Source organism: Euleptes europaea, chromosome 16 (genome assembly GCF_029931775.1).
Source record: "Euleptes europaea isolate rEulEur1 chromosome 16, rEulEur1.hap1, whole genome shotgun sequence".
NCBI lineage: Eukaryota > Metazoa > Chordata > Lepidosauria > Squamata > Sphaerodactylidae > Euleptes > Euleptes europaea.
The window spans coordinates 44,747,772-44,759,755 of record NC_079327.1 but is presented as its reverse complement, the minus strand read 5'-3'; the positions used below and the strand labels follow the sequence as shown (position 1 = coordinate 44,759,755).

The 11,984-nt window shown below is 46.6% G+C and overlaps 1 protein-coding gene across 4 annotated transcripts in view; it reads left to right on the top strand.

Annotated features, from left to right (window-relative positions):
* The first annotated feature begins 250 nt into the window (after positions 1-250).
* The window catches only part of AP1S2 (adaptor related protein complex 1 subunit sigma 2), a 51,380-nt gene continuing 39,646 nt past the window's right edge, over positions 251-11,984 (top strand). For all 4 annotated transcript variants that reach the window (XM_056861987.1, XM_056861989.1, XM_056861990.1 and 1 more), the window contains exon 1: positions 251-327. The gene's annotated coding sequence lies outside the window, so the exon portion shown is untranslated. The remainder of the gene's footprint in view (positions 328-11,984) is intronic.

The following is an 11,984-nucleotide window of genomic DNA, read 5'->3' as shown; positions in this document are numbered from 1 at the left end:
TTGAAACGAAGCGGGTTCCGTCCCTCGTCCTCCTTCCTTGGCCACGCCCCCCTCCCAACCCCGTTCGCTTGGGCTACTGGCCGCCAGCCACCCCTCTCTTCCCTTCAGTTGCTCTGGGGGCGGGCAGGTGGGGTGAGGGGGGGGGAGAAGGAAGGAAAGAAAGAAAGAAAGAAAAAGAGAGACAAAGAAAGAAAGGAAAGAAAGAAAGAGGGTAGCTTTCTCTGTCCAGCTCGGGAGTCTCGAGATTGTCTTCCTCGCCTCACAGCTGCCTTAAATCCCCCCCTCCCTCGCTCCTGTGCACGCGCCCCCAACGGTCGCCGAGTAACGGTAAGGGATGCGGCGCGGTTGGCCCTTGCGTGCGCGCGCATATAACGGTCAGAGGCGCCTCTTGATTGACAGGGACCTCTCGCGTGCAGAAGGGCGGGGGCGCGGCGGCGGCGGCGGCTCATAGAGGCGAAGGGGGTCTCCCCGCCGCCCCTTCCCCCTGGCCTGTGCGCGCTCCCACCGACGCCACGTGCTGGGTATGTGTCAGTTGAGAACCTATCTAAGCAGGGCCGGTGCCAGTCTTTTTTTTTTTGCGCCCTAGGCAAGGCTAACTGCTTGTGCCCCCCCCCCCACCAATAGCTAACCAGTTTGTAGAAAAAGAAAAGCCTGATGGTTTCCTACAAAACTTTTTATAAGACATTATAATTCATTCTGTTCCATAGCACTGTTCAAAAAGGGCAAGAGTCCAGTAGCACCTTAAGGACTAACAAAAATATTTTCTGGTAGGGTGTGAGCTTTCGTGAGCCACAGCTCACTTCTTCAGATACAGCTAGAATGTGAATCCATCTGTCTTTAAGTATAGTATAGAAGTGTAGTTTATAAGTACTCTCCTATACTTGAAAGACAGACTTAGAAAAGGGCCAGAGTCCAAGAGCACCTTAAAGACTAACAAAAATATTTTCTGGTAGGGTAGGAGCTTTCGTGAGCCACAGCTCACTTCTTCAGATACAGCTAGAATGTGAATCCATCTGTCTTTAAGTATAGTATAGAAGTGTAGTTTATAAGTACTCTCCTATACTTGAAAGACAGACTTAGAAAAGGGCAAGAGTCCAGGAGCACCTTAAAGACTAACAAAAATATTTTCTGGTAGGGTAGGAGCTTTCGTGAGCCGCAGCTCACTTCTTCAGATACAGCTAGAATGTGACTCCATCAGTCTTTAAGTAGAGGAACAGTATGTCAATGTGAATAGCAGGCTTGATGGGATTAGGTGTGATATGCAGAAGAGTCTGTGATGTCCAGGGGAGAGATGGGTGTGGAGAAATCAGCATTGGTAATGGGCCATGAATGCAAGGTCTTTATTCAGCCCAGGTAAATGCATTGACTTTAGTTTGAATATCAACTGTAATTCAGCAGTTTCTCTTTCCAATCTCCCTTTAAAATTCCTTTGTAAGAGAACTGCTACTCTTAATACAACAGTATCACTGTTGTGATACTGAGAATCATAGAGTTGGAAGGGACCACCAGGGTCATCTAGCCCAGTGTTTCCCAACTTGTGGGTCAAGACCCAAAAGTGGGTGATGAAGCCTCTGAGAGTAGGTCAAGGGCCAGCCCTGCTGGCCACCCCTGCCCGCTTTTCCATGGCTCGATTTTGGAAACCGAGATCTGACCCTGGAAACAGTTATCTCCCATGTCATACATTAGTTGGCATTTTTTCTTCACTGCATAGAGAGGTATGGATCGCGTCAAACGTGTCCTGATGGTTCTTGGAGGTTGTCTGGGCTGTGTGACCGCGGTCTTGGTATTTTCTTTCCTGACGTTTCGCCAGCAGGAAAGAAAATAACCAAGGCCACGGTCACACAGCCCGGGTAACCTACAAGAACCAATGAACTCTTGACCGTGAAAGCCTTCAACAATATTTCGTGTCCTGATGGTTGCTAGACTGAGTTTCTTAGAATCTTAGGGGGGATTAGATAAAGTAATGGAGAAGGAGAGGGGTGTGTGTCAGAGGCTGGAATCTTAACCTCCAAAGGCAAAGGCTATGTATGGGGGAATGCCACTTGTTTGGGGTTCATACTGGGGCAGCTGAACCTTTTGTGTGATGTTTGCTGGTTTCTCAAAAACACCTGGTTAACCACTGTAGAAAATGGAATGTTGAACTAGATGAGTGTAAATGTCATCGTTTGCCTAGGGCAGGGGTCCTCAAACTACGGCCCGAGGGCCGGATCCGGCCCCCGGAGGGCTTTTGTCCGGCCCGGGGACCGAGGAAGCCAGTCCCCCCTTGCCCCCCTCCCCAGAGCTTTTCTGGGCTTCCTGGCCGCATGCGCCCAGCCGGAAGCCTCCCTCCCGCCCCAGTCGCCCCCTTCCCTGCTCCCTCTCCAGCCCAAAACCCCCTTTCCTGGTGGGAGGAAGAGGGCGAAGGGGGCGACTGGGCGGCGCAAGGCGGCAAGACGCCTTGTGCACCGCTCAGTCGCCCCCTTCGCCCTCTTCCTCCCACCCTCCCCGGCCCAAAACCCCCTTTCCTGGGCGCATGAGGCATCTTGCTGCCTCGCGTGCCGCCGGGTCACCCCCTTACCCCTCTCCCTCCCAGCCTCCCCGGCCCAAAACCTGCTTTCCTGGGCGCATGAGGCATCTTGCTGCCTCGCGCGCCGCCCAGTCGCCCCCTTCCCCCTCTCCCTCCCAGCCTCCCCGGCCCAAAACCTGCTTTCCTGGGCACACGAGGCGTCTTGCTGCCTCGCGCGCCGCCCGGTTGCCCCCTTCCCCCTCTCACCCTCCCCGGCCCAAAACCCCCTTTCCTGGGCCCAGTCACCCCCTTCTCTTCCGCAGCATCCCCCACCGGGAGACTTCTCTTATTGCCTAGCTTTGTGGCCTGGCTGGGCCTGGCCACCTCGAGCTCCATGCAGAGGCGCCTGGTCCTTCGGGGCCCTCCACGATGCAGCCCAACGTGGCCCTGGCGTTCCTGTTTTGGCCGCAGTCGGGCAGCGTTCTCACGGCTCGGGGCTCTCTCTCCTCCCGGGGGTATCCTTGTGGCCTGGAGGTAATTGTAGGGGCCCCTTGGGGGGGTGGGTGGGCATATCTCCAGGGAGAAGAAGAAAAAGACTTGTGGCCATTTATGCACAGGAGGTTTTGCCTTGGATTTGCCGCTCTCCATCCGAATTTTCCCCATCCGAATTCTCAGAACTCAAAAGTAAGCTCCCCCCACCCCCGGGCAGAGTTTGGAGAATTCGGATGGGGAAAATGTTCATTTGGAGAGCGGCAAATCCAAGGCAAAACCTCCAGTGCGTAAATGGCCTTGGTTTTTACATGCCAACTTTCTGTACCGCTAAAGGGAGACTCAAATTGCCTTACAATCCCCTTCCCATACTTTCCCACAACAGACGCCCTGTGAGGCAGGTGGGGCTGAGAGAGCTCTAACAGAGCTGTAACTTGCCCAAGGTCAGCCAGCTGGCTTCATGTGTAGAGGTGGGGAAACCAACCAGGTTCACCAGATTAGCCTCCGCTTCTCACGTGGAGGAGTGGGGAATCAAACCTAGTTCTCCAGATCAGAGTCCCCACTCCAAAACGCCACTCTTAACCACTACAGGGGGAAGGTCCTGGCTTGCGAGGAGGATGCTTTTCCGGAGAGCCCCCTCGGCCGCCACCTCCTCCCCCGCACACGTGGGGAATTTGTTCATATTTTTTTTCAAACTATAGTCCGGCCCCCAACAGTGTTTGAGGGACAGTGAACCGGCCCCCTGTTTGAAAAGTTTGAGGACCCCTGGCCTAGGGCATCTAAAATCTGGATGGGTCACCATACCAAATAAATTCAGACTTGGGGGTCACCATACCAAAAAGGTTGGGAACCACTGATCTAGTCCAACTCCCTGCACAATGCAGGACATTCACAACTACCTCCCCACCCCCAGTGACCAGAAGATGGCCAAGATGCCCTCCCTCTCATCATCTGCTTAAGGTCACAGAATCAGCATTGCTGACAGATGGCCATCTAACCTCTTCTTTAAAACCTCCAGGGAAGGAGAGCTTACCGCCTCTTGAGGAAGCCTGTTCCACTGAGGAACTGCTCTATGTTACCTTATACTAAAAACTTATCTTATCTTAAAATAAAAAATATGAATTGTCAGTTGCGTTTTTTTCGAGAAACGGCTCTGTTTAAAACGGTGCCCCTCAGGCCAGTTCTGCGCCCCTCTGAGGTCTGCGCCCTAGGCGGCCGCCTAGTTCGCCTAATGGGAGCACCGGCCCTGTATAGAAGTGCCACTCGTTCGAGAGTACGTCCCTGACCGTTTGAGGGGTGGTTGTAATGAACTAGTTGGAAGGAAGCGGTTATAACCCCCCCCCCTCAAACCATCACCAGCCCATTTAGAAACTGGGTCCATTTTTATCAGGTGGCCATTCGTGACCACCTCAGCCCTGAGCCGGACTGTGCTACTCATATCTTTCTGAATGGTGATATGTTTAGCTTTTCTTATTCCCTCCTTCCGTGTATCTATTTTTTCTGGTAGGGTGGGGCAGTTTATAAGGGGTTGCTCTCTTTCCTTGGTAACTGAATATATGGAATTGGATCTGTGATTCTTCTTAGGTGGGATGCGGGGAGGTTAATCTCTTTTAATCCACTTTTTAGCATCTCCTTCCCCTGCTACTCCCAGAGAGGATAGCCAGCTGGTCTCCATCCTCTGTTCTTCCAGTGTATGAACGACGGGTGCAGAAGCGCCTGTGAATATGGAATAAATGGGTTCGATTTTGCATAGTACGGAAAAGCTTATGTTTCAGTAAATCTCTTAACTTTTAAAGTACCACAAAGCTCCTTTTTGTTGCTGCAGTGGGCTGCCTCTGTTACCCTGCTGAATTATGTATTTTGCGAAACACACTATGATGAGGGAGAACTGTGGCCATTCTAAAACACAGTTATTGAGCAAATGGTGATGATGGGGGAACTCCTTACACTTTCCACTAAGAACATTCATTTGTGAAAATTCACTGAGGAAAAGTTGCATTTTGTTCATATTCTTGGATCTTTTGTCATCAGTGTCCAGCACCTATCCTGTTATTGGAGGACAGCTCATTGACTCGCTGGCTGGATCCTAACCACCATCCTGGGAATCATTAAATTAAAAAGTAACTCTAGACTCTCCCTTGTGCTGATCCTGAAACATTTGGGAGAATTTTTTCTTCTCCCCCCCCTCAACTTCCAGTGTCAAGTGGGTTTTTCAGCTGCATTATTCCTTTTGCTTTGTGATTAAACAGAGGGTAAACACCAGTACCTTCAGTTTTAAAAATGTGTGGGTTGTGTGGTAATAGGTTTCCATATTTATTTATCTTGACTGCTCTGGCTCCAAGGTAAAAATGTCTTTTCTAATAATGACAAATTCAAGAGTGGTAGCCATGTTAGTTTGTTGCAGTGTAAACAAAAAGGAGTCCTGTAGCATCTTAAAGAAATATTTGTTTTTGTGTAAGTTTTCATGGCCCCGTGTATTTCTTTTTTGTTTTCTAATTGTGTGTTTAAAGGTAGAGGGAGAAACATGCCTTTTAACATTCTTGCGTGCATTACTCTAGAGTTTTCCTGTGAAATTTCAGCGAGAGATAACCACAATTGGTAATCTCTGGCTCACTTCTTTGTTTGATAATAGCATGCTCTAACTATAGGTCAAAGATAAGAAGTCTGATGCTCTGAAAATTTCCCAACTGAAATAATGTACATTTGGGGGAAAGCTTTGTCTACATGCCTTGTTTGTAAAATGTCTAATTATGCAAATCACTCTTCCCTATACTTAATCCTGACAAGACAGAGATTCTCTGGGCTAGTTGAAAGGCAGATCAGGGACTTCAGGTTTCTTCTTTCTTGAACGAGGTTATACTCCCCTTGAAAAGCCAAGTTTGCAGCTTGGGAGTTCTTGACACAGTGCTCACCTTAGAAAAGCTGGTGGCCGCTATAGCTTGTAGTCCATTTGCCCAGTGCTAGCTCTTGTGTCAGCTGCATACATTCCTGGGTCAATCAGCTCTAGTCATAGTGATCCATGAATTAGTTACAACTAGACGGGACTATTGCAGTGTGCTCTACTTGGGGCTGCCCTTGAAGAATCGGAAACTGCAGCTGTGGCTACACTGCTATTTGGGGCCAGCTATTAGGAGTATATGTCCCCAATAGTACAGCAAATGCTCTGGCTGCTGATCAGCTCCCAAGCCCAATTCAAGGGATTAATTTTGTGCTTTAAACCCTACATAGTTTGGGAACTGTGTCTTCTCCCATATTTCCTGCCCAGGAATTAAGATTGCCCTCCTGACGGTCACACCATTAAAGACACTGGTTTGGTGGGTACATGAGAGAGGGCATTTTCTGTGGCAGCTCCACAATTAGAACAACCTCTCCAGGGAGGTGTGCCGGCCCCCTCATTGTCAATCTTCAGGAGGCAGTTGAAGTCAGTTTTATTTAGGACTGTATTTTGATTGATTTAGCTTTTATCATTGGCAGGCCTAATTGGCGGTATTAATGTGACTTTTGTGGGTTTTATCATTGTTTTTATTTTGCTTTCTTAGTGTTTTATTTATATTGTAAGCTGCCTTGAGTGCCGCAAGGGAGAAAGGTGGCTAACAAATGTTTTAAATAAATGAATAAATTAATAAATTTTGCAGACCATTCATTACTTCTGTGTTTTTACAGAGGCTTTAGGTCATTTGGTTTGGAACTGTTCATAATAATCCTGGGATGAACTGAAATTAATCAGTTTTTTCTATTGATGAATGTGAAGAATATGTCTGTAATACTTCCTGTATCAATTTTCTTATTAGTTAGTGTAGAGGAGCTGTTTTGTATGAGGATATTTGGAATGGGCAGCAGAAAGAAAATTCTTCATGACAGTAGCCTCAGGGGAGAAATTTTCTTGAATTTGTTGCTTGATTAATCAGTGGCTTGAATGAAAAATTCACTGAATAGATCTGCTACTGTTGCAGTTTTACACCTCTAATTTCTCAAAAGTAGTTTGGAATTGTTACAGAGGACAGGGGACAGAGTTCTCTTTTCACCTTCGCTATGTAGAAAATAGTTCACAAACTAATAGTGAAACTTCCTGATTCAAGCAAAAACCCATGTTTGCCTTGTATTTTTCATAGCTTCATACTTAAGAGACAATGCACATGTGTTCTAATATGGGAAGACTTCTAAAGGATAATCCAGTCAGAAGTAACCACATTCTGCTAATGTAAGGTTTTCAGGCAGGGGCCTATATAGTCCTATACATAGGTCGAAAACACATGGCTAATTTGTCTTGCGATTTTCCCGTGCATGTAGCGAATCTCTGCTGTCGTAACGCATGGTCATCGCCTGCCTCCAGGTCCAACCCCAGTTTTGTCCTGAAAGTAAATAAAGAATTGCGGCAATTGCGAGTGCTTACTGGTGCATGTAGCACGCTGGTCAACTCCCCTTCCTTCTGACACTCCCCCATTCCACTTTCCCCTCCCACGCCTCCCATTTTCTTCTTGGGGAAACTCTGTAACATGTCTGCCATTGCCTGGAATGCCTGTACCTGTCCCAAGTGCTCCATTGTTCTTATTTTTTTTTAAAGAATATTTTTATTGATGGCATGTTGGTACATCAGCAAGTTGGATTGGTGGGCAGGTGGTGCTTCAGTTTTTGAGAAAACACAGCAGTAACAAGAAACATGGAAGTGGAACTATGTGGCTGGGAGCTTTGCTGTTGCTCTCCTATACACTCACACACACATCCCTCTGCTGCAGCAGCCGCTACTGTGAAGGGGGACGCAATTCGGGTAGGAATGAGAGTAGAGTTCCCCCCCTCGCCAAGAATACAGGGGCAGCCCTCCTCCAATGTCTGCGGGAAGCCACACACACCCCCGCCCGCCATTGGAGCTCTTTCACTGCCCAGGGGAACCAGCACCCGCCTCGCTGTTTTTATTTTGCAAAGGCAGAGAGTGAAGGCAGATCCAAGAGGAGGGGGGAGGTCTAAAACCGAGAAAGTTTAATGCAGATATCATGGTATACCGGCATGCCGGTATTAAAAAAAACATTTTTTAAAAAAACTTAGGCATTAGGTCAACCTTTAACCAGCATCAGCCAATCACAAAGTGGTGACGAAAATGATGACCACTCCCCTTCCATCCCGCGGAGCTGCGCATGGGAACATTCCTCCCTGATCTTTTGCAGGATTGATGCAGGGCAGAGTTCACAATGTGTTCAGTTTTTTGATCTCTGGATAGAAAAGTGAGACACGAGAGAGACAAACCAATGACATCCTAGCCATACATTAACACCTATAGTAAAATATGATGTATTCTGAGTTCTTGAAGTGTGCCTTCAAATAGCATTTGGCCATCAAACCAAGCTGTGGCTACAGCTATTCCAGTTTGTTTATTATTTATTAAAAACATTTTCATGCTGCCTTTCCACTCAATCAGGGTCCCCAAGGCAGCACACATAAAACATTAGAATAATGAAAAACAGCATTAAAATTATGAAATAATTCAATAAAACCCATTAAAAACAACACCAGAATGATGGAGGAAGGGTAATATTGGTTATTTGAGGGTATGCCGAATAAAACAAAAAAAGTCTTCAACCACTGGCAGAACACACCGATAGAAGCAATCAGATTAATCTCCCTGGGGAGGAAGTTCCAAAACTTTGGTGCCACAACTAAGGAAGCCTTTTCTCAGGTTGGCATCTGTCTACCCTCAGATGGTAGGGGCAACCAAAGCAAGGCCTCCAGATGACTGGAGTGAATGGGTAGCTTCATATGGGAGAAGGCTTTTAGGTATGCTGTTCCCAGGCTATACAGGGATTTAAAGGTCTTTACCAGCACCTTGAATTGAGCCCAGAAGTAATAGGATGCCAGCATAGCTGGAACAAGACTGGAGTCATATGGGCCCTATGACCCATTCCGGTCAACACTCCGCCTGCAGCATTCTGTACCAATTGCCACTTGGGGATAGTTTTCCAAGGGCAGCCTCCGGTAGAGTGCATTGTAGTAATTTAATCTAAATGTTACCAAGACATGTATGTACCACCATGGTAAGACCTTTTCTGCCCAAGAAGGGCCACAGCTGGCTCACCAGCTGAAGTTGGTGAAAGGCACCCCTGACCATCGCTGCCACCTGTTTATTGAACAGGACTCCAGGTCCAGCTATGAACCTGCTCCTGTAGAGGGAATACAACCCCATCCAGAATAGGGTTAATTCATTTCCTGGGTCAGGCCTTCTCCCTACCAGTAGTACAGATCTGGAAATCCAATGTCTGAAATGATCCAAAATCCAAAGCTTTTTGAGCGCCCACACAGGGTACCGGTAATAAAATGGCACGTGTGCAGTCTGGTTGCGCCGCCGACAGGTTCCCTACGATGTCTCACATGCACAAAATTATTTAAAATATTGTATAAAATTACCCTTAGGCTTTGTGTAGAAGGTGTATATAAAATATAAATGAATTTCATGTTTAGACTTGAGTCCCATCCCCAAGATATCTCATGATATATATGCAAATATTCCAAAATACGGAAAGATCCAAAATATGGAACACCTCTGGTCTCAAGCATTTTGGATAAGGAATACTCAACCTATACCTCCATTTTGTCTGGATTATTCAATTCAATCTTTATTTTACGGTCACTTGACCAAAAGTAGAACATCTAATCAACAGCAACATAAATTTGTAATAAAGCTATATCAGACAATCGAAAAGTCCACAGAATAAAATATATCAATAAAATCCCATATCTAAAAAGGTAAGCAAACTAGCTTCTAAAACGTTTATTTATCAAATTGTACATATTTGTACATTACATCCTTTTGGGCCTTATAGATAGCAGCACAGAATTTGGCCACACATATCAAAGTTTGTGTGTTATTATCTTCTAGTAAGTCATTGGATACAGATTTTATCAGGTAGCCCTGTATTATTTCTTAGAGTTTCTTGAATAGTCTTAGATCTAAACTCATGATGGAGAGAGCAGTATAAGAAGACATGTTCACGGGACTCAATTTCTTCACCATTGCACTGGCAGACTCTCTTGGATTATGTTTCAGCTTGTTAGCCCTCATCCATTCCAAAACTGCTTCCAGGCACCTGTTCAGTTTCCATAGCCTGCCTGGCATCTGCTGGTAGACCGAGATGGAGCTGAGTGTCATCTGCATATTGGTGGCAACTCAGCCCAGATCTCTGGATGACCTCTTCCAGCAGCTTTACATAGATGTTGAAACGCATGAAGGACAAGATGGAACCTTGGGGAACCCTGTAGGCCAGAGGCCAAGGGGCAGAGCAGCAATCTGCCAGTGCTAAATTCTGAAACCTGCCCTCAATGTAGGTTCAGAACCACTGCAGAACACTGCCTCCCAGTACTGAAAGGCAATCCAGAAAGATACCATGATCTGACGGTAACCAGACTTGAAACCAGATTGGAATGGATACAAGCAACCCACCTCATTCAGGAATCCCTGAAGTTGGCTCGTCACCAGCTCGAAAATGGTATATTTGAGATTGGATGGTAGTTATTCAATTTTCCTGGGTCCAGAGAAGCTTTCTTTAGGAATGAATGCTGTCTGGTCAGCTCCTAGGTTGCGTGGATTACTCCAATATTGTATAAATACAAACTTCCACTAGAGTCCTGGGTGATATCCCATATAATGGGAGATATTCACCCTGATATAACTAGTTCTGTTGCAAGATTTCTGGCAGAGGTGATGTTGCTTAAACGTCAAAATAAAATAAGCACGTAGGCTGCAATGCTGGATTAAATTCTATGATTTGAATGATCTCAGTTCAATGAGGCTGGTTCAGGGGGAATACACTGATTGTTATGGTATTAGTGATGCTATGTTTAGTAGTTACATTTCTACTGTGTTTTAACTTTAAGTATATGTTGGGTATTGTAAATTGATTATTTGGTGTTTTATTTTATGTATAATGTATTATTGTTATGGTTAAGCTCAAGACCTTTGGTCAAAGGAGCTAGTAAATAAATGGAATGAAATGAATGCTGTGCTACCTGCTTCAAGACAGGAGAGACCACCTCCTCTCTCAGGGAAGCATTTACTGTGTCCCCGACCCAGTCCACCAGCCCCTTCCCCAGTCATATTTAAGCAGACAGAAGGGGCAAGGATTGTACAGGCAGGTGGTACTTCTGAAACTTCTGTTAATCCTGTCCACATTCTCCAACTGCTCAAGCTTAAAGGTATCCCAAACAACTGGACAGATGGGCACTCTGGAGCCATCTGATCTTGTTGCTGCTAATGAAGAGTCTAAATTTGGAATGGATGAGCTGTAGCCAGTGCCTCCACTGTCACTCTAGCTGTCTCTCCTGCCCTTTCATCATTCACAGCCCCTCAGTAAACCAAGGGGCTGCCCAGGCTTTTAGGCCTGAGAAGGTGCCAAGATTGTGTAAATTGCCTGGGTCATTTCCCCATTCTAGAGGTCAACAAGGGCTTGGACAGAAGTACTGCCCTGCACAGTGTGTGGAGCCTATTTTTATCTGAGACAGGCCCATGGTTTCATGGAAATCTTGAGCTGCTCCCAACAAGGTAGCCTCGGCATGGATGTTGAAGTCCCCCAATTGAGCCAGCCTAGGAGTTTTCAACACTACATCAGAGACCACAGGCTTTTCCACACACTGGAAAACTGGAAAAACCCTGGGGGAGAAACAAAAATCCCGAAGTGAAAAATAAAGTCCCAGAAATGCATGTGGAAATCAGGGAATAAACTACAACAGTATGGGGGCAGAACTGATGGGGGGGGGAACCAGGCAAAAAAGGCCCACCTCCACAAGCTCAGACAGGAAGACAGTTGGGCAGCAGGCTGTGTGTGTGTGTGTGTGTGTGTGTTAAGTGCCGTCAAGTCGCTTCCGACTCATGGCGACCCTATGAATGAAAGTCCTCCAAAATGTCCTATCTTTGACAGCCTTGCTCAGATCTTGCAAATTGCAGGCTGTGGCTTCCTTTATTGAGTCAGTCCATCTCTTGTTGGGTCTTTTTTCCTGCTGCCGTCAACTTTTCCTAGCATGACTG